At 38.0% G+C, this 24,285-nt stretch overlaps 1 long non-coding RNA gene and 1 other non-coding gene across 2 annotated transcripts; both read right to left on the reverse strand.

Annotated features, from left to right (window-relative positions):
- Positions 1-79: 79 nt before the first annotated feature.
- On the reverse strand, positions 80-21,606 carry LOC126183681 (uncharacterized). Its single transcript, XR_007536790.1, has 3 exons — positions 21,500-21,606; positions 2,929-3,064; positions 80-2,851 (listed from the first exon to the last, which is right to left on the reverse strand). It is a non-coding gene; the product is annotated as an uncharacterized LOC126183681 (long non-coding RNA).
- Positions 14,319-14,393, reverse strand: Trnal-caa (transfer RNA leucine (anticodon CAA)). Its single transcript has one exon. It is a non-coding gene; the product is annotated as a tRNA-Leu (tRNA).
- Positions 21,607-24,285: the final 2,679 nt, after the last annotated feature.

The raw sequence follows: 24,285 nt of genomic DNA on the forward strand, positions 1-24,285 counted from the left end.
CATTAGACAAACTGTTTCTTCCACATGTATTTTTAAAAAATTGTATACACAACAGTGTGCTGGTTTTTTTAATTTATTATTATTTTTTTTTTATTCATAGCAGTCAGTTTTAAGTGGAAAGAGGAATGTTGTTTTCATGGCTTACAGACATATGATTAGACTACTACTATGGAATGTAAATTATCTGAAACTTTGCAGCCCTACCTATTCACAGGTTAAAAATATGAGAAATACTGTCATTCAAGAAACTATCCGCACAGATCCGGCAGCTGGAGAGGTCTCTCCTGTGTCCCTTATATTAATTATACCAGCTGATTTACCCATTCATTTTAAGTGACTTCATTTCCCAATCAAGGTTTCATTTGGAATAACAATAAACAAGGCTCGAGGTCAGATAGGGAGAACAAGAGGACATGGACAGAGATTGGAGTGGGGGGGGGGGGGGGACAGACGGACAGAGAGGGAGGGGTGAGGAGGAGATGGAGAGAGATTTTTTGGGGGGAGGGGAGGAAATGGAAAAAGAGAGGGGGGGAGAAGGACATGTGCAGAGAGAGGGGCAATAAAGAGTGTGTGTGTGTGTGTGTGTGTGTGTGTGTGTGTGTGTGTGTGTGTAGTTTCCATACACATTTAGCAACAGTGGGTTCACTAGTTCATACATAAATTAAAATCCACGGATGTGATTTTTCTCTGTGTGTTTGGGCCAATCTCAGGAACTACTGTAGGGATTTTGATACTATTTGCATTGATAGACTGATTTATCTGTGTGAGGGTAGGCTGTGTATATGATTTATAAATATTTTTGTGAAAATTGTCTGAACTGTGATGAATTGAAGTCCTCCTGGCACTGTGAAAATGATATTGCCATCCACCAGTGAATGACAGTAATCGTAGAAATCAGTGGAAGGCCACCCAAATGCAATCCCAGGCTTGCATGGACTACCACTGCAGGGAGGTCAGATATAAATAACTAAATAACTCAAAATGTAAAGAAAGAAAACTGGAGCGCTTACATCTTGAGCAATGGAACATGCCAAAACAAGGCAGACAATGAAGTATGATGATATGTTTTTGAATGGTCAATGCCACTGATAATTTGCAGCCATGGGTAAAAGGGAGTGAGGGGAAAAACTGATTCACAGTCTCACACACACACACACACACACACACACACACACACACACACCGCTCTCATTTCTTGCAGTCCTCTTCTCAGCAGCCTACTGTACATTCAGGGGTAACTTTTTTAGAGTCTGAGGTGAAGAGAAAGGCAACCGCATGTGTATGAAACACCAGGTCTCTATTTTGTATGTATCTTCTACCTGCGTTTTAATCATAACTCTACGCAGCAGCCCATAAATGAAATTACTGCTGCACCACGCAAGTCATCTCACTTTAGATACTTAGTGCTACCTGTGCAAAGCTAGAGCGCATCTAGTGGTTTTTAAATGCAAGCCACATTTGGGTAAAACAACTGCAATAGTTAACCTTTTTCAGCAAAGCTATTTAAATTCTAGGGGAGTGTCATCTCAGCTTTGTGGGTCATAGTTTGTTTTGGGTTACAACAAACCCTATGTACTGCATTGAGTCTTGAAAGAAATGGCACCTCTGTAGGCTGTACTTTGACAAGGCTGTCTGTAATGCATGAAACAACTTTTGTTGAGTCTGCAGATGTTGCAGAATTTAATCTGGGACAATGATGTTGTAACTGAAATGTGTGGTTTTGCCACTCATATGTCAGTTGTCCAGTGAGCCATCTTTATGGCTGCACCCAAGCACTATGCTCAGGTAAGAGACTACGGTGACAGCTTGGTGACAGGCATTGACAGAGTGCATGTTTATCATAAATATATTTATTCTACACTGAAGAGTAAATGAGCCATGCAATGTCTATTAACTGGCAATCATGGTAAGGGTGTTTGCACAATAGATCAACTAGAACACTGAGCCAAGGAGAGTGTAAACAAATCAGTGATATGAGTGGGTTGCCTAATGATGTGATCTTGGGAGACTAATGGATGTGTGTCCAGAACAGAGCAAACTTTCTTTGCGATTGTGGGACACTGTGTACTTCACAAATGCAATGAAACAAAAGCAAAAATGGGTATAGAGTGCTAAACAAACTTCTGTGTGCTTCATTGGGGAGCCCATGTTGGGCTTGACTAGTGGTCTATGGCTTGCAGAAATAGAATCTGGAAAAATGCATCTGCACTGTATAGTGGCTCAGCTTGCAGTGCTTCTTGGTTTCTGCCGACCTGCGCCCATATGCGCCACACTTTTACAGAATTTTGCCCTTCGGTAAATGTGAGTGCCGCTAGGTACCTGACGCAGCCTATCTGTGCCACCTGTGAGCAGCTGTGGTCCATTCATACAATTCTGTGGCACGGCTGCCAGACTGTCATCCAAACAATTACCACATTGTAGAATGCAGTTGTTATAGAAATGTTTAAGAAATTATTGGAGCACTAGCTAACCTGAATGGAAGATGTGGATACTTGGATAGAAGAAATGGATTCCTCAGCACTAGAAACTTTTGAGATTATTCATATGACAGTAATTAAAGATAAGTGTCCACCAGATCTATCTTAAGAAATTTTAATCCCTGTTAATGTGAGAGAATATATCTTCTGAGAGTGTTACAGGGAATGTGGCTGCAACACTTTGTGTATTCACTACATGAAAGTCATTGCCGTGGCGCACACAGGCACACAAACGCAATGGTCGGCTACCGCATCAGAGTTAAGCGGCGCCTGCAACTTAGTGCTGGCGCTCGAGCCTTTTTCCAGTGCGGATGGTCACAATATGATATCGCCATCCACCAGTCAGGGATCACCAACGGCCGCCAATCATCACTCTGGAATCAGCCGAGGAAGACTGTAGTCACCGTGTTAAATAGCAGGAAGAAAGGGAAACAGGCGTCTTTCGACCCACCGCGGACTGCCGCCCGGAAGATACTTCGACGCAGCTGGAACGTCCAGGTGCCACGTCTTCGCTACGCCAACCATCGGGCCCGGACTCTGCGCCTGTCTACTTCCTCGGCATCCGCCAGAAAGTGTCGAGAGAAAATCTGACAAAGGAATGTAAATTCAGTTCAGTTGCTAATATTTCAATTCAGTAAGGTGGCATATTCTTTGGCCTGTTATAAGATTTTGGTAGGAGAGGAAGCCTTTTGTTTTCAAAGAAAGTTTATCTTTTTGTAAAATTAAGCGGGGGCCTTGCTCCACCTAGTAAAATTTTTTTTTCGCACATGGGTGTTAATCTATGGATATAACAGTCATCACACAATCTAAGGGACCAATTAATGTTCTTTTTTATTGCCATGACATGTGGAGAAGACCAAGAGCTTGTTGTAATGAACATACATACATTTTGCTACTGTAGCCTGTCAAGTTCGTCATTTATGGCTTTGTGTAAAACATGAAGGACTGGGATGGGCACTCACAAACCTTGATGTTGCTGATGGGAGCATGTCTATTTGCACAACTGTGTCTTTTGTGCAGCTTATCCCTGAGGAGAATGACTCAAGAAATGAGCCGCACAGATTTTCTGCAGCTTGATGATTAATCTTCATAGATATCTCTTCACTGCCTCTTGAAAAGATAACTCAAACAATTTGAATGCATCTATATTTGTTTGCTTGACAACCAGGAATGTTATTTCTCCTGTAAGGTGCAGTCAATTGAAAACCAAACATCTGCCATAACAGGACCATGGAATGGTTCCATCCAAAAGTATTCACCAAACCCTGCAGTGAATCTTCTCATTTCTCTTTTAAAAAGTAAATGATGAAATGAAGAAATAGGTTCATTTCTTTGCCTGTGTCAAGTTTCTATAGACAAAGAGATCTTATAGGGTCGCTTCCACCTTCCATGGAAGATGTGGATTTCACAATGAATTTTTCAGTTCAAGAACTTTGATTAGTCTGGTTAGTTCATGGACTGTGTATACACTGTCATGCGTGGGCTGTGTATGCACTGTCGTGGTTGGCTAGCATTTGCTTGATGATTCTGAAAGTCCAGTTACAAGGAAAAAGACTATGCTCCCTCACAAGAGAGAATTGCTGAATTTTGTGAAATTTCCCAGAATCTTCAAATGTAGCAAGTATTGACATAGAATATTACTTTTATTTTGGGTTGTACAGTTACTGAAAAATAATCTAAATTTAGTTATTATTAAGGCATTTCACTTAAGTAGTTTGCTAGAAAGATAGATACTTTGCCAGGTCTTATGAGTCCATTTCCTTCACAATTATTTTTCGTGTCTTGAATGGCAGAACACATTAACTGTTAAGCTGTCTACAGGAAAAGACCTGTTATACAGAGATAATATGGTACTCTCCTTTTTCCCTCATGTGAACCATTAATTCAGCTGTTGCATTATGCTTTATTACAGCATTCAGATGGAGATATTGTAACTCCACCTTCAGCATTTCACATGTGCAGCATGGGTCCATGTGATGTCTATCAAACTTGTAAGTGAAGTTCTTGTAGTAGTAATCCAAGTACCTCCAATAACTAATGCTCACATCTGTCTATTTTTCACAGAATTATTTCTACACCTTTATTGACAGTTCATCACTCTAATTCCGGGGCATCTTCCAACAAAAATGGGACTCCTTTCAGAGAGCAAATCAATGAGCTGTCTTATTTTCATATAAACAGCTTACAAAATGGCCTTTTGTTTAGGTGTATTGCTTTTGTATGGTACCTGTTCAATGCTTGCAGCGAAAACTGTGGGAAATGCATTCAAACACACCTCCTCCGTCTTCATCCTATTGAGCATGTGTTCATTAAAGGGAGCTGAATCTGATTGGCATGTCTCAGATTATGGACTCATATGCTTAACTTTGTGTATGTCAATTAATCCCTGAAGATATAGGTACTACCCATATTTTGGGGTAATAGAATTGAACTTTAAAATTTGATTTAAATAAGATTTAAAATACACTGCCAAAAAAGGACATACAATTCAGTAACACAAAAAATAGATACAAACAATGCAGAATACCTCAATAAAATCCATTATAAAGCAGCAAGACAACAAATTTAAGAAGTGATTAGGTTACTGAAACTGGGTGGCCACTGAATGATATATGGTGATCCAGCCACTATGCACCACATTAAAAAACCCCATCCAATATTTTGAGGAGACCAAACAACTCACAAGACCTTAAAATCCACACCATACTTGTCAAATAGTTATTTAAAATAGTGATAAGTACTGTGAAAACACAGACCAGCCCTCAGGTCAGAAAATAACCCACATTCAATTAAAAAACTGTATTTCAGATCCATTTTCACTCACTAGTGAATCCTGCCAGCACATGGTCCTCCTTATCAAATATATGGTGACTGTTCACAGGGGTAATAAACAAGGAGAATGTCATAGAACGCAGTTCTTATGTGCCTTGGATAATGCAGCAGAAATATATTTCCTACTCGTGCCCTTGAAAGATATGCTGGATATCCTGGAGTATCCCAACTGCTGGGTCCATCTGTCCATCTGTGAGAATGGTACTTTGGAAGACAGAACAGATGAGGAATTTCTAGCCATGATGAAATCTCATCTACTCTAGTGCTCTCAGAACAACAAAAAGTGCTGCACAAGATACAGAAAACTGCTGTAAGATCCCTATCCTGCTCATACATTTAGCGAGTGTTACTGAGCAGTGTATAATGTCCCCATGCTTAGATCCATTAGTGTAAACATCAGCAAAATCTGTGTGACAGTCTAAAAACTCTTTCAAAATGTGATCTAAGGTACAGGTGTTCTTGTAACCCATCAGTTCTGAAATCAAGCTGGGCTTGCTTGGTAGACAAGAGGATCCCATACTCAACCCCTGACTTTTGACCTTAATTCCATAAACTTATAAGATCTTGAGGCATTCACACACAAGTAAACTAAATGATCTCATTTCCTATTTCCAGTGCAGGTTTGGCAACAGTGATGGCTGCTGGTGATTTCTGAACAAACAAGCCTCCTTATGATAGGTGCACTATGTCAATAAGCCATTGTGTGGAAAGTGAGGCCAGTGTCCTTCCACAAGCTAGAAATTTAGCTTGTGTGATAAGGCTTTGTTGATAACACAATTTCCATATGTTGTACTGTATCCAGCAGTTTAGGGTTCAAAGATCTCTCTGATTCATAAATCTACATCCACATATGAACTGAAACTGCACAAAGGCTTTATGAAATATCATTTGATGTCCTTAATCTATTTATTTATGTATTTGCCATACTATGTAATGTTTGCTACACAGTGACAATGGCAAACCATGCTAACAACAACTACTACTACTACCAAAAAAGAAAGAAAGATACACTATAACTTAATAACATAAATTACAGCATAATATATTACTCATCTACTTCAAGATATGCATTATAAATTGCTTGTATGAAGATTAATTTAAAATCATGCATAGTTTCTAATTACATTACCACACTCCCCAAAACTTTTTATCAATAATGCATTTTAAAATATTGAAAGCATTGAAGAATCTTAATTTTAGGTCATTGAGATATGGGAGTCAAAGTAGTCTTTCATCAAATCTAAAGTCCAGAAATTTCATCTTTTCCTTAAATTTGATATCAGTATCACTCAGCTTTCAAACAAGTAAGATAAAAAGAGAATGAGATCGACGACACTGGAGAAATCATTAAGAAAAGGCACTATATAGGGCTCATTACAGCTGGTGCAATACTGTTTATCATGAGAAATTCCATTTTAAACAATCCCTTGAGGGATTTTATTTTCCTCCTTAGAAACATTCGAACAATCCGTACTGAAGTCTGTACCTAAAAATATATTTGCAATAGCAATGACCATGTGATGATGACGAGGCATCCACAGAAATGGTGTTTTTGGAGCTGCAGCAGAATTTTATACCTCCAGGTAGTATCATAGGCCTTATCCAGATAAAATAATACATCTAAAAGTTGTTGGTACCACTGAAAAGCCCATTAAATTACCTCTTTCAGATGGGCCAGGCATGTTAACATACCGAAATCAACTTACTAGTTGCTGGGATTTCAGAAACACACACAGTAGGCACAAGTTGACAATACGCTCCAGTGTCATCCTTGTACACCTACTGAGCCAGATGCTATGGTAACTACTAGGGGAAGTGTGGTCCCATCTCATTTTTAAAATTAGCATTAAAATTGCTTCCTTCCTGGCATCAGGAAATATTCTTGTCAACTAAATTATAGTGAGAGAAAGCCATATCCTGACTGTAGCTGGCTGTAATATTCTTCTAAAATTCATCCATTGTTTGGGCAATACCCCTTGTGTTGGTAGGATGTTGTGCAGGTGCTACTGACAGTTGTGACTGCTGTTTGGAAATCCTTATGGCTTCCCCTAGTTTACCTACAGATGTTGATCTTTTGAAAGTATTTAGGAACTCATGCTATGACCTCTGCTTGCTGTCTTTTGATTATTCTCCTTGCATTTGCTGTTGCCACCAGAAAGGTTTTGGCGTTTTTGGTCATAGAGCATTAATTGACTACTCATCATTCCACCAAAAATCAGACCACCTCTATATCTACAGCTACAGTCATACTTGGCAAGCTACTGTATGGAGCATGGTGGAAAGTATGTTGTACCACTACCAGCCATTTCCTTTCTTGTTCTGCTCACAAAGTGAGGGAAAAATGACTGTCTGTATGGCCCCCTACAAACCCTAATTTCTCTTATCTTATCTTCATAGTGCTTATGTAAAATGTGCACTGGTGACAGTAGAATTGTTCTGCAGTCAGTTCCAGTTGCCTGTTGTCTAATTTTCTCAGTGGTGTTTCATGAAAAGAATATCATCATCCCTCAATGGATTCCTATTTGAGTTCATGAAGTATCCCTGTAATATTTGCATGCTGTTTGAACCTAGTAACAAATCTGGCAGCTGGCCTCTGAATTCCTTCGATGTCTTCCTTTGATCTGACTTAGTGGGGATCCCAAACACTTGAGCAGTACTCAATAATGGATCACACTAGTATTCTGTATGTGATCTCCTTTGCAGATGAACCACATTTGCTTAATATTCTCCCAATAAACTGAAGCTGACCATTTATCTTCACTATTCTCATCCTTATGTGCCCATCCCATTTCATATTGCTTTACAGTATTGTGCCTAGATATTTAATCAATGTGACTGTCTCAAGCAGCATACTACTAATGCTGTACTCGAACATTATGAGATTGTTTCTACTACTCACCTTCATTAATCTACATTTTTCTACATTTAGAGGAAGCTGCCATTCATCTCACCAACTAGAAATTATTTAAGTCATCTCATATCCTCCTTCAGTCGCTCAACAATGACACTTTCACATGTACCACAGCTGCATCAACAAGCAGCCATTGATTGCTGCTCACCCTGTCCATTAGGTCACTGAAGTACGTAGATAATAAGAGGTTCTATCATGCTTCCCTGGGGCACTCCTGAAAATACTTTGTCTTTGATGAACATTGACCATCAAGGACAGTGGCCTGTATTATATTACTTAAGAAGTCTTTGAGCCACTCATATATGCAGGAACCTATTCCATATTCTCATACCTTCGTTAGCAGCCTGCAGCTGGGCACTGTGTTAAACACTATGAATATGGAATCTGCCTGTCGACCTCCATCCACAGTTTGCAGGGTATCATGTTAGAAAATGGCAGGCTGAGTTTCACATGAGCAATGCTTTCTAAATCTGTGCTGATTTGTGGACAGAACCTTTTCTCTCTCAAGAAAATTTGTTATATTCAAACTGAGAAAATTTTCAACAACTCTGCAGCAAACTGATGTTAAGGATATTTGTTTGTAATTTTGTGGGTCCATTCTCTTACTCTTCTTACATACGGAAGTCACCTGCACTTTTTTTACAATTGTTTGGGACTTTCTGCTGTGTGAGACATTCATGATAAATGCAAGCTAAGTAAGGGGACAATGCCATAGAATATTCTCCATAAAACCAAACTGGGACTCCTTTCAGACCTGGCAACTTACTTATTTGCAACTAGTTCATTTGCTTCTGTAGATGTCTACTATCATCTCCTCCATACAGGAGTCTGTGTGGTGGTCAGTTGACAGTATGTTTGTATGATACTCCTATGTGAATGATTTCTTAAATGCAAAATTTAAAACTGACATCTTCCTTTTAATGCCTTCGTTACCACACCCGACTGGTCAATGAGTGACTGGATAGAAATCTTCGAACCACTTGGAGATTTTACATAGGACCAGAATTTTCTTGGGTTACTCCTAGGTTTTTCTGCTGACTAAGGAGTATATCCATCAGCAGCCTGTCGTTCACAGTTGTAACGTGATCCATCCAGTCTTGGACACCTTTATATTGTTTGAAAACAGGCTACTGCCTGTAAAGCATCCTGGCAGCCTTGCTGATCATCCATCTCAGCAGCCTCTGCTTGGTATCTGCTCCATCCGTTAGATGGGTTGAGATAGGGAAATTCTCGCTTCGATGCACATCTTGATCTACTTCTCATTAAGCAGTACATGCACAGAAAGGTGAGTAAAATGAAACATCTATGGCTGTAGACAGCAATGTAGGAATACTGAAATGAGTAACATGACCCATATTCATCAACATGATGTCCTCAGTTTTTTGAGGTTCTCTGTTAGTTGACCCCTGGACCAGATTACGATACAGTATACTACATATATTGAAATCCCCTAAAATGAGGAAGGTAAGCCATTTGAAGGTATTACCACCAATATACATATGTGTTAGCAGGTACACTGAGAACATGGGTATGAACCAAGACAGTCACTGCTTGTAGTGTTGTGGTTAAGAGCACAAGTGATGAGTGGTATGCGTCCTTGATGAACATTGCTACTCTCCCATTGGCCTATCATCAATAAGATCATCTTTTCTATGGAAGCTATAGTCTCCAAGTAGAAAAATTTTAGTAATTTTAAAATGTATCTTTTGAAAATACATTCAGATAAATCTTTCCTGTACAATGAGTCTCATTTCTTCCACGTGTGTCCTGAACATACTGACACTCCACTGGAGTGTGACAACTAATATAGTGGTATGGTTTTTCTTGTGAATGATTTCTTAAATGCAAAATTTAAAACTTAAGCCTTCCTTTTAATGCCTTCTTTTACCATACCAGTGGATAGAAGTCTTCAAACTACCTGGAGATTTTACATAGGACCAGAATTTTCTTGGGTTACTCCTAGGTTTTGACAATCAACCTGAGCACGAGTTTTTCAAGAATTTTTGAAAAGATGGTTAAGAGGGAGATTGGGTGATAGTTTGGAACATTGTTTTTCTCAACTTTTTTAAAGAGTGGTATCACTACAGCCAATTTTAGCCTGTCGGGGACTATTCCTTCTGGCAGAGATGTATTGAATATGTTGCATAAGACTGGACTTAGATATTTATAGCAATATTATACTGTTTACAGGAAATATTGTCCACACCAACAGACTTTTTATTTTTTAATTAGGTAATAATTATTCCAATCTCTTTTACTGTAACATGAGGTAAGGATAATTGTGGAGGTCTATTACTGATAGCTTTCTGTAAAAGAGCCAATTCCTCGTCCACAGAACCTTTACAGCCTGCCTTCTCTGCTGCTGACAAAAAGTGCCTGTTGAAGATTTCTGCAACCATTTCAGGTTTCTTTACAATATTGGTACCTTGGTTAATTTCAATGGATGTACTGTTCCCCGTTTTTTGTTAGTTTCCTGCTTTATTGCATTCCAAATTGTTTTTATTTTGTTGTCGGACTTACCAATTTTAGACTTAATGCACATATTTGTTGACTTATTTATTACCTCCTTTAGGATGCTACAGTAAAGTTTGTAGTGCTGACATTTCTTTGGATCATTACAAGTTCTGAGAGAATAATATAGCGTCCTCTTTGTTCTGTAGGATGATTTTATTCCTGCAGTGTTCCATGACTTATTGACAGTGCTTACATGACTGTTTCTAATTATTTTTTGGGAAATGTGGCTTCAAAGATAGGCATAAATTCATTCGGAAATGTATTATACTTTTTGTTCACATCTGTTTCATTGAAAACTGGACTCAAGTCTATCTCTTGCAGGCTGGTGTTGAAATTTTGGACGGTTTCATCATTTAAAGTTCTATGTACTGACTTGGCAGAAAATCCTAAGAAATTTTGGTCTTATGTCAAAGCGGTAGGTGGATCAAAACAAAATGTCCAGACACTCTGTGACCAAAATGGTACTGAAACAGAGGTTGGCAGACTAAAGGCCGAAATACTAAATCTCTTTTTCCAAAGCTGTTTCACAGAGGAAGATTGCACTGTAGTTCCTTCTCTAGATTGTCGCACAGATGACAAAATGGTAGATATCGAAATCGACGACAGAGGGATAGAGAAACAATTAAAATCACTCAAAAGAGGAAAGGCCGCTGGACCTGATGGGATACCAGTTCGATTTTACACAGAGTACGCGAAGGAACTTGCCCCTCTTCTTGCAGCGGTGTACCGTAGTCTCTAGAAGAGCGTAGTGTTCCAAAGGATTGGAAAAGGGCACAGGTCATCCCCATTTTCAAGAAGGGACGTCAAACATATGTGCAGAACTATAGACCTATATCTCTAACGTCGATCAGTTGTAGAATTTTGGAACACGTATTATGTTCAAGTATAATGACTTTTCTGGAGACTAGAAATCTACTCTGTAGGAATCAGCATGGGTTTCGAAAAAGACGGTCGTGTGAAACCCAGCTCGCGCTATTTGTCCACAAGACTCAGAGGGCCATAGACACAGGTTCAAAGGTAGATGCCGTGTTTCTTGACTTCTGCAAAGCGTTCGATACAGTTCCCCACAGTTGTTTAATGAACAAAGTAAGAGCATATGGATTATCAGGCCAATTGTGTGATTGGATTGAAGAGTTCCTAGATAACAGAACGCAGCATGTCATTCTCAATGGAGAGAAGTCTTCCGAAGTAAGAGTGATTTCAGGTGTGCTGCAGGGGAGTGTTGTAGGACCATTGCTATATGGCCTTGGGGATGACATCGGAAGTTCACTGAGGCTTTTTGCGGATGATGCTGTGGTATGTCGAGAGGTTGTAACATTGGAAAATTGCACTGAAATGCAGGAGGATCTGCAGCGAATTGACGCATGGTACAGGGAATGGCAATTGAATCTCAATGTAGACAAGTGTAATGTGCTGCGAATACATAGAAAGATAGATCCCGTATCATTTAGCTACAATATAGCAGGTCAGCAAATGGAAGCAGTTACTTCCATAAATTATCTGGGAGTACGTATTAGGAGTGATTTAAAATGGAATGATCATATAAAGTTGATCGTTGGTAAAGTAGATGCCAGACTGAGATTAATTGGAAGAATCCTAAGGAAATGTAATCTGAAAGCAAAGGAAGTAGGTTACAGTACGCTTGTTCGCCCACTGCTTGAATACTGCTCACCAGTGTGGGATCCGTACCTGATAGGTTTGATAGAAGAGATAGAGAAGATCCAATGGAGAGCAGCACGCTTCGTTACAGGGTCATTTAGTGATCACGAAAGCATTACGGAGATGATAGATAAACTCCAGTGGAAGACTCTGCAGGAGAGATGCTCAGTAGCTCGGTACGGGCTTTTGTTGAAGTTTCGAGAACATACCTTCACCGAAGAGTCAAGCAGTATATTGCTCCCTCTTACATATATCTCATGAAGAGACCATGAGGATAAAATCAGAGAGATTAGAACCCACACAGAAGCATACCGACAATCCTTCTTTCCACGAACAATACAAGACTGGAATAGAAGGGAGAACCGATAGAGGTGCTTAAGGTACCCTCCACCACACAATGTCAGGTGGCTTGCGGAGTACGGATGTAGATGTAGATGATTTCCAAGAATTTTCAGAACTATTCCTCGGATTGATGTCAGTGAGAGTAAGCAACTGACCACCATGATCAGAAAGGCTAAGAATTGGATGTATACTTATATTGTTGACTCTTGACTTATATATAAATATATTATCAGTCAGACTTTGACAGTTCTCAGTAACTCTAGTTGGAAAATTTACTATGTCATCAGATTATAAGAATCAAGTAGATGTTCTAGATCTGCTTTACCATTGCTTTCATTTAGGAAATCTACAATGAAATCACCTGTAATTATTAGATCCATAGATTTTGAGTACACTTGTGATAAGACAGAATCTAACTGCCTCAGGAATACCTTTATGTTCCCTGAGGGAGCTCTGTATAGTGCTAACACTACAACTGTACGGTCACTTACAGTAATTTCTATGCCACATATTTCAATATCTTGTTCAATTCAGTGACTCTTTAAATTCAATGTGCTATATGATATGTTATTTTTTAAGGAAATTACTACTCCACCATTCTTCATGATAGATCTACAGTAATGTGTTGCTAGATGGTAACCACTGAGCTGTAACATTTCAACATTTCTCACGTTGTGTTCACTAAAGCATAAAACATCAGCATCCTTTATCTCTTGTGGGTCATCTTAAAGAACAGAAATTTCATTAACTTTGTTTATAAGTTCCTCCTACATTATGGTGAGAAATTTTCATAGCTTTGGTATTTGCTGAAAGCGGCTGCTTTCGCCTAAAAAAGTATTTGTGAGCTCAGGGCTCATTGTTATCTGTTTCGTGGAAATTCTGAGTTTGAAAATTAGTCTGATGGAATTGCTGGAGCCATTTTAGGGTAATAGGTTCTGAGTGAGGAGATATTTTGTTGATTTCTTTCATGGTTGTTCCATTTAAAAGAGTACCTAAGGTTTGTTTACCTGACCTGTTAAGATGCATGCCATGTCTGGTAAACAACTCTCTTTGAAAATTACTCGTATCTACAACACAAGTATTGGTAACTGTTTACAAGTCTTTGCTAATTTAGAGTTCGTTTGAGAGACAGCTTCAATTTATACAGGACTGTGGCATTAAGTCGTGTCTCTTTGGAATGTTCACAATAAATACCTTAGAATGCTGGAGTACCATTAATTTCTCCTTGAGTGATCATGTAACATCAAAACCTTCATTGCAGGCTACATCGTTCGAATCACCTATTATAATCACATAATTGTTTTTTACTCTTTCAGACTGCTACGACTTCCTGAATTTTTGCACCAGGTTTCATGATTCCAGAAGCATCAGCACTATTAAAACTGTTTTTTACCATTTTGGCCATACCTCTTCCATGACTGTCTGTAAAAATATGAACACACTTTGTTGTTTTATTCACAGCAGAAATTTCTCTTCTCGGCACTGGAAGTTCAGGCTTTGGCAAATCAAACGTAACTTGAATGAAATTTTCATCCTGTAGTGGAGAGTGCGCTGATATGAAACTTCCTGGCAGATTAAACTGTGTGCTGGACCGAGACTCGAACTCGGGACCTTTGCCTTTTGCGGGCAAGTGCTCTACCAACTGAGCTACCCAAGCAAGACTCACGACCCTCCCTCACAGCTTTAATTCCACCAGTACTTCATCACCTACCTTCCAAACTTCGCAGAAGCTATCCTGCATGCCTTGCAGAACTAGCACTCCTGGAAGAAAGGATATTGCAGAGACATGGCTTAGCCACAACCTGGGGGATGTTTCCAGAATGAAATTTTCACACTGCAGCGGAGTGTGCACTGATATGAAACTTCCTGGCATATTAAAACTGTGTGCCGGACAGAGACTCGAACTCGAGACCTTTGCATTTTGCGGGCAAGTGCTCTACCAACTGAGCTACCCAAGCAAGACTCCCGACCCGCCCTCATTCTGGAAACATCCCCCAGGCTGTGGCTAAGCCATGTCTCCGCAATATCCTTTCTTCCAGGAGTGCTAGTTCTGCAAGGTATGCAGGAGAGCTTCTGCGAAGTTTGGAAGGTAGGAGACGAGGTACTGGTGGAATTAAAGCTGTGAGGGCGGGTCGTGAGTCTTGCTTGGGTAGCTCAGTTGGTAGAGCACTTGCCTGGGAAATGCAAAGGTCCCGAGTTTGAGTCTCGGTCCGGCACACAGTTTTAATCTGCCAGGAAGTTTCAAACGTAACTTTTTTATTACAATGCTGTAGAAGTGACTTCTAGAATGCCCCAGAGACTCTTGCTGGGATACTTACTGTTCGTGTTCTGTATTAATGACCTGGTAAGCAATATTAATAGTAAGTTCAGACATTTTGCAGATGATGTAGTTACTCACAATGAAATACTATCCAAAAGAAAATGCACGATATGCAATCAGCTGTTGAGAAGTTTTCAAAGTGGTTTAAAGACTGGCAACTTCTTTTAAAAGCCCAGAAATGTGAAATTGTGCACTTCATAAAATGTGAAAATAGTAATATCCTGTAACTACAATATCAGTTAGTCACAACAGGATCAGTCAGCTTGTGCAAAGACCTGGTTGTAACAATTCGTAGGAATATGAAATGGAATGATAACATAGGCTCAGTCAGGTGGCAGACTGTCAGTTCACAGTTAGTGTACTGTCAGTCTATAAGACAAAATACTTGCCTGATCCATTCTAGTAGTTCACTTAGGTATGCAAGAAACATGCTGAATAAGTGTAACATTGTGTGTTGAATGTCTGCAAGTAATGGCAGCATGAATGTCCAATGTTTGTCTGACTCATGGGAGAGAGTCATGGAAGATCTGAAAAAGTCTGAATTGGTAGGCACTTGAAGATAGGCACCAAATATCCAGTTAAATCGTATGTATAAAGTATAAAGTAAGCCATGTTAGAAACCACTATATATTGTTTCCACATGATCCATGTAGACAATATTAGACTAGTCACATCACACATATAGGCTTCCTTTCTGATGGGCCCACAACACGTATTAGGTCAAAGAACGATGTGTTACATAAATTCTTCCAAGTTTTTTGCTGCTTTTTTATTGACACTTTATTAATTTGTTATGTGTCTATCATGACAAGCTTGTTTCAGCATTTCTGCCATTTTTAAATGATCTTCCAATGAAGGGGCATGGGAAATTCTGAAGAACTATGGAAACAATAACTCTGTGTCACAGAATCAAAGTATCATGATAGTAGGTGGTGCAGATGATGTTCATAAAAATGATCTAAGAATAGCAACCAGAGTATTAAAAGACACACTATGTACATTGTATCTTTTTGTGTATATTTAAAAAAAAAAACACACACACACACACTGGGCAGGGTAGCACAGTGGTTGGCACGCTGGACTCACATTTGGGAGGACGACAGTTCAAACTCGCGTCTGGGCATCCTGATTTGGGTTTTCCATGATTACCCTAAATTGCTTAAGGCAAATGTTGAGATGGCTCCTTCAAAAGGGCATGGCCACTTTCCTTCTTCATCCTCCCCTAATCCAAGCTTATGCTGCATCTCTAATGACCATGATGTTGATGGGATGTTAAATACTAACCTCCTCCAACTCCTCCTCGATTAAAAAACCAACAGGACTTAGAAAAAAGTTCTGCTATTCCCATTTTAAATGCTGTTTCTCTCACCTTAGATTGTCAGGAAAATAAGCACTTTACAACACATAGACTACCTCTAAGAAAATGGGGAAATCACTACTGAGCCAGAGGATCAAAATGTTTGTGATAAGTGTTTTTTCTAAAAATGAGAAATATGACACAACTGTGCTGCCAGTAGGAGAGGAGACATGCAGAGTATCTTGCATTTAAACAGACAATGCTCAATGAATTTTAGTAAAATGATTACAGACATCTGTAAAATCATTAAGAACAAGGGAAACTGATGCCATGTGAAAGGTGTGACATTTCAAAAGCGACAATTTAAAATTTTAAAAAAAAAAAAAAATCTCCCAGAGAGCAATTCTGGTATAAATATAAGTACTAAGGACAGTAAGTTTCAGAACTCAGATTTAACTCCAAACCTGGTAGTATTTCATCAAAATATACAATCACTATCCAACAAACTAAATGAATTTCATGTTTTGTTAGAAAATGACATGAAAAACACGTCTGTGTTACCCATTCCAAATGTTGTATTGGATAGTTATTTTTGTAGGAAACTGTATAAATATGGTGATAGTTGCATTTATGTTAAAAGGGCATAAATTTTAAATGTATACCTTACTTAGAAAAATTATCCATAGAGACAGATATTGAGGTAAATGGAATTGAAATCATTGATGAAAAAAATAGCTATAATTTGTTTATATAGGGCACCAACTAACAAAATTAATGTCATGTTAAAGAACCTTGAAAATATTTTACAAAAGACTGCAGAAAAAAACAGAAAAGTAATTGTATGTGGGGATTTCAAAATTGACTTTGCAAGTGAGTCTAAGCAAAAAACTGTTTTACTGAACCTCTTAGCAATTTTCAATTTAAAGATACTACAGAAACACCAATACACATCATATAAACCTCAGTCACAATCCTTGATCAAATACTTACAAATGTGCCCTTGAAATATTCAACACAAACCTTCAATATAGGTTTTGTGGACCACACATCCCAAGAAATTAAGATAAATGTAGGAAAACAGCTTGGTTCAACCAAATGCCTAACAACTACATGCAGAAAATATAATAACCAGAACACACAATATTTCCTGTACAGTCTGAGTAAAGAAACTTGGGAAGAGATCTATGAATGTAAAAATGCAAATGATAAGTTCAGCAAGTTCTTAAATAGTTTTAGCTATTATTCTGAACTTTGCTTTCCACTCCAAAAAAAGACAATCACAAAAAGGAATTTGAAAATAAATGGATCACAACAGGATACAAATATCTGTGAAGCAAAAGAGATTACTTCATGACATATATAGACAACACACATCATCTCCAGAATTTGATTCCTATTTTAAGAATCACAAAAATATTTCAACTAGAGTCATAAAAGGATCAAAAAGAACTGCAAATAGTTCCTTCATAGAAAAGACTTCAAATAAGATGGAAGGCACAGGGGACATTGTAAGATAAGAAAAAAGAGTAAAACAGAGAAAATACCATAACATTAAACTGAAAGAATACTCATTTTTCACTGAGGCAGCTGAGATTCTGGTGTAGCAAAACTTTCAGTATGCTCCCAGTGAAACCAGATTAAAACTATTCTAGTAATAAGTCTCTCTTCTTGTTTGCAACAAATGAATGGGAAATGCTAAAAACAATAGAGGAGTTAAAAATCAAAATCTTCCTTTGGGACTGACAACATACCAGGCCATATCATTAAAAAATGTGCACCCTTAGTAGTTAGGCCCATGGTTGATACATGCAATAGCTCACTTTTTGAGGGAATCTTCCCAGAAAAAATTAAAAATAGTTAAAGTGAGGCCATTGTTCAAAAAAAAGGTGAAAAATAGATGTAAGAAGTTATAGGCCAGTCTCTCTACTATCTGTTCTTTCTAAAAACCAAAAAACTCTTTTGCAAAAGACTCATAGATTTCACTGAAAAAATAAACTTTTCTTGACCACACAGCATTGATTCCAACAAGTAAATCCACTGAGACAGCTATTATCAATTTCCTGAATGAAACTTTGAACACATTAGACAAAAAAAACAACACACAGCAGCAATATTCCTAGCTCTTTCAAAAGCATTTGACATCATTAACCACAGTCTAATGCTGAGAAAGTGTCAGAGGACCAGCCTTTGAGTGGGTAAAGTCATACCTACAAAACAGACAACAAATAGTTGACGTCTTATACAAAGAAGGAAAAAATTTAATTTCCTATCATTCTGAAAAACACTGTGATAAATACGGCATGCTGCAGGTTTCCATACTGGGACCAATCTCATTCTTACTGTTTGTAAATGACTTGGAACCAACCAGCCCTAACAATAAGTACATTAAATATGCTGATGATATAAATATTCTCATCAAAGGAAAGACCCCAGAAGAGCTCCAAAATGAAATAAAAGACAGTACCTCACATATATCAGAATGGTTCACAATGAACAATTTAATAATAAACACACAGGAAAGTTAACTATGAATCTAAAAAAGAAAATGTTCTTGGTGTTCATGAATGGAAAAAAAAAATAGAAAGAAGTTACCTCTACAAAATTTTGGGATTACAGTTGACAATAAACTCCAATTGAGACTATGTCTGCTGCAAATAAGAACCATAATATTTATTGAGAGACAGCAAGGACACTGTGCTAATAAACAACTCCTAGGTATGGTGCACCATGCTCTATTTTAAGAATACTTACTGTATGGAATGACTGTTTGGGGAACCTCTCCATGGATAACACAAGAAGAATTTTTGTATTGCAAATAAAGGCCATTAGGACCATTTGGAATTAAAAAGGCAGACTCATGCAGACCTGTCTTTCATAATCTAAAAATATTGACTTTTCCATCCATTTACACATACAAAACAATAATTTCATTAATGAAAGGCAATAAATTACTAGGAAAAAAATGCATATGTACAATTGGTAAAGCATCTACCCAAGAGTCTACAGTGCAGTGTGAGTGAAAGGACACTCATGAAACTTCAAAAGGATTAGTTATGGAAAAAGTATTTTACAACGTAAATCAGTAGATATGTAGAGAATGAGGAATGCTGTTATTACTTGTATCTGTGAATTGTAAGATATTGTATTGTGATGTATGTAAATAATTCATAATATGTTATTTTATATTGTAAATGTAGACTAAATATTTTAATATATTAGGTTATGTTGACCTGTCCTATATTATAAGTAGACACAATATAATCAGATGGGACCAAATAAAAATAAGTCAATCAATCAATGACAACAACACAGTGATCACAGCTAAAACTCCAACACAGTTGACAGGAAAGGCAAATGCAGCCCTCATAGATTTCTACAACTGGTCAATGAAAAACAAACTGGCTCTAGTCATAAAGAAAACTAACTGTTAAATAGAAAACAAAATATTGCTAGATTAAAAATTAGTGATGATGTTTTAGAATACATTGTGGGTACCAGATTCTTAGGGTTGAATATAGATTGCCAGTTGAAATGGAAAGAAAATGAGGAGGATTTAGCAAAGAGACTATCCACAGCATGTTATCCTCTGTGAATCCTTGCAACAGTGTGCAATATTTCATGCATCATATTATTTACGTATTATGTGAGCACAATTACCAATAATTAGTGTTACCCTTAATCAAATATTACAATCCATGAAGAACTATATATTCATGGAATGCTATGGTGATTTTCAGTTTTTGATTTATTAGCCTACAGACAGCTTCCTAGCAGCAAGACATTATCTGCTGTTGCTTAGCTACAGTAAATATATTGCAGCTATTTAAATACAATTTGTATTGGTTAATATATAACTGCATAATTACATACTACAGTAAAACCACATTGCAGTTAAATGTATGGTACATAGGCTAAATTTAGTTATGCTATACATTTTTGCAATACACACACCTATTAGAATAATAGGGGCAGTAGCTATTTGTTTACAGTTAAATTAATATATCACTTACACAACTATTTACAGATTAATCAGTAATGCAGGAAGCTTTCTCTTTCAACTAGTATTCTACAGTCTTTTGCAAGTTTTTAAGTTTCAACTGGTAATTTATAAATATAAGATTTTCCTACTTGCAGAAAGCTTTTTTTTAAATATTTTTGTTAGTTCAGTCCGCAGAGTATTCAAAGAGTTTCCGTCTACAGTTCTGTGAGGATGGATATCTGAACTTGTTTCATGCTCATCTCAACTAATCTTTGTATGTATAAGAAACTGAAGTGCAGTCAACATTTTGTTTTGAATGAAATACATTTTGCAGAATGCTTTGAAATGTGCTCCATACATGCCTCAGAAGGCTTTTTACTGCCAAAGAAATATTCATCTGCCTCCAACAGAGTTACCTCACATGACTGTGCCAAGTGCATATGCAGGATGGTGTGGAAAAAGCCATAGCATCCCAGAAGTAGCTGTTTTCCACTGACAATGGGTTTTTGATTTTCTGACAAGTTACAACACATACCATAATTTGTTGCATATTTTCTCTGTGTGGGTATTCCAAGTTTGGTCTCAAAATGGATACTCATTACTGTTATTTTTTAGAGAGAATACTACACTCCCAGCTTTGCCGTTGTTTAGTGTTAATTCATTTGCCCGAAACAGGGAAGATGTCTTCTCCATCATCTTTCTCCATAGCATTTGTGCCTTTATGGGAAATGATAAGTGTGATATCATCATCTTACATCACTGTTTTGAAAGATAGCAAGCTAGGCAGATCATTCACATGAACAATGAACAAACATAGTCTGCACACAGTTCCCTGAGGTACTTCTTTCATGACATTTAGAAAGTTTGGCTCATTATTCATATCATATTTAGCTGCCAGTAACTGAAATCCAATGCTGCCAGTGGATGTATTAAGCATTTCAAATGACAAAGGCATTTAGAAGTTACTAATGCCTAGCTGCTATTGTCTGTTCATACAAGAGGGTTTATTGTTTCTTCATCTCTAGTTACGTCCACTATAGTTCAATTCTTTCATCTTGGTGGCTCGCGCATGCCCGCCCAGACGCGGGAGATTGCTGCGTTGCCAGTTGCACACGACGCACGCGCCAAGAGAAGCAGCGCCATAGTATAGCATAGTTCGCAAGCTTACGTTTAGGGGGGAGCGCGCAGTTCATGAAGTAAAACCACCACGGCCGCATTAACCCTTTTGCTGCTACAAAGACGTGCTCCCTGCATTCCGCGCTGTTCGCGATTTTGTCACTGCACTGCTCGCCTGTGCAGACACATCGTGTTCCGACTGCTTTGACACTCTTATCAATCGATTCCACAAAAACTATTTGGCCCAAAAATTAGATTTTTACACATCTTCTTGAATGATACCTTCCCCCCATAAATGACTTAATTTTGTTTCGATGTTCAACGCAGTTATTATGCAGCATTAAATATAGTAAACCATTGCACGAAATTTTGAAGAGTTTGCAGAGGTAAAAAAGTCCATAGAGTATACTTTCCGTATGGTCGATTTTAGTTGGCACAATGTTGAGAATGAAATGTGGACAAGATACCTAAATTTCATATAAAATTTGATGTATAACAATAGCTCATTTAAGTACCACATAGGTGTCGTATGTAATATTGAGAAATATTCCGTCTTTCGCGACTGTAACAAAAGTTTTATTTACACTGAGCACGTTTGGCTTTATTTTAAAGCACTTCAATCAATCAAAAGGAAGTAGACAAAATACACAAACAAAACTGTGGACTTACAAAAACATTAGGACTTGAATCTACCGTCTATCAGTGAAGTGCTCTGAGCTATGTCAAATATAATTTTTGTGTGTGGCACACACAAACATCATTTATTTGCTAAAACACTGATCTGCCAACACAAATGTTGAATATTGTGTTACCGCAGCACAAAACTACGAAAGATGACTTGGCAATGGAGGAGACAAAATACTGTCCACTGAAGATGCTTCAAAAGAGAGAAACGTGTCTGGTCTAAATAAGTCCCGAACGAAAACAAGAAAGAGAACATGAGTACCATTGTGTATGTGCCATACCTTTCCTTGACTGAAGTGCTTTAAAATAAAGCCAAACGCGTCCGGTGTAAATAATACTTTTATTACAGTCGTGAAAGACGGAATATTTCTCAATATTACATACGACACCTATGTCGTACTTAAATTAAATGAGATATTGTTATACAGTAAATTTTATATGAAATTTAGGTATCTTGTCCACATTTCATTCTCAACATTGTGGCAACTAAAATCGACCACACGGAAAGTATACGCTATGGACTTCTACCTCTGCAAACTCTTCAAAATTTCGTGCAATGGTTTACTACATTTAATGCTGCATAATAACTGCGTTGAACATCGAAACAAAATTAAGTCATTTATTGGGGGAAGGTATCAGTCAAGAAGATGTGTAAAAATCAAATTTTTGGGCCAAATAGTTTTTATGAAATCGAATGATAAGTGTGTCAAAGCAGCACGCAAAATACTGACAAATACTGTTCGTATGACTATGAATTACTCACGCTTCGTCAAAGTACAGTAGGAAATAAGCAATTACTGCTGTTCTTTATTGTGAAAAAGCAGTTCGTGAGAGTGATATAAACACCTTTCCTTGCTATCGCCTGAATTTGGAGTCTTATTGCTTGTTTGGTTTAAGTAATTAATAGAATATGAAGCAATTGGTATAAAGAACGCTTTTTCCAAACTTTCTATAAATGAATGTCTGCTATCAAGACATTGCTTTTGTTCTATTACTTTATTTATGACTGAACATTTCTAAAACTGAAGACACTCGTCCATGCTCTGCACAGCAGTCAAGATCTGGCAACGTCGTTCTCTGTTCATTGGCTGACTGTTGTGTGACGTCAGATGCGCAGAACGAACCTAAACTCGGCCGCCAACATAAATGACACGCACTTTATTTATTTATACACTGAGGTGACAAAGTCATGGGATACTTCCTAATATCGTGTCAGACCTCCTTTTCTCCAACTAGTGCAGCAGCTCAATGTGGCATGGACACAACAAGTTGTTTGAAGTTTCTTGTAGATATATTGAGGCATGCTGCTTCTACAGCTGTTCATAATTATAAAAGTGTTGACAATGCAGGATTTTGTACATAAACTGACCTCTCGATCATGTCCCGTAAATGTTCGATGGAATTCATGTTGGGAAATCTGGGTGGCCAAACCATTTGCTTGAATTGTCCAGAATGTATGTGGCCTGGTGACATGGCACTTTGTCATGTGTAAAAATTCCATTGTTGTTTGGGACCATGAAGTCCATGAATGGCTGCAAATGGTCTCCAAGTTGCCAAACATACTCATTTCCAGTCAATGATTGGTTCAGCTTGACAAGTGGACCCAGTCCATTCCATGTAAATACAGTGCACACCATTATGGAGCCACCAGCAGCTTGCACAGTGCTTTTTTGACAACTTTGGTCCATGGCTTCAAGCAGTCTGCATCACACTCAAAACCTATCATCAGCTCTTACCAACCCTAAATCAGGTTGTACCCAACAAGGCCACAGTTCTCCAGTCATATAGGGTTCAACTGATTTGTTCACAAGCCCAGGAGAGGCACTGCAGGTAATGTCGTGCTATTAGCAAAGCCACTCACGTCAGTCTTCTGCTGCCACAGCCATTAATACCACATTTTGCCATACTGTTCTAATGATACATTTTTCGTACATCCCACATTGATTTCTCTGGTTATTTCCTGCAGTGTTGCTTGTCTGTAGCACTGACAACTCTTCACAAACACCACTGCTCTCAGTCATTAAGTGAAAGCAATCAATCACTGCATTGTCTGTGATGAGAGGTAATGCCTGAAATTTGGTATTATTGGCACAATCTTGACACTGTGGATCTTGGAATGAATTTTCTAATGATTTTGAAAATGGAATGTCCCCT

Source organism: Schistocerca cancellata, chromosome 4 (assembly GCF_023864275.1).
Source record: "Schistocerca cancellata isolate TAMUIC-IGC-003103 chromosome 4, iqSchCanc2.1, whole genome shotgun sequence".
Taxonomy (NCBI): domain Eukaryota; kingdom Metazoa; phylum Arthropoda; class Insecta; order Orthoptera; family Acrididae; genus Schistocerca; species Schistocerca cancellata.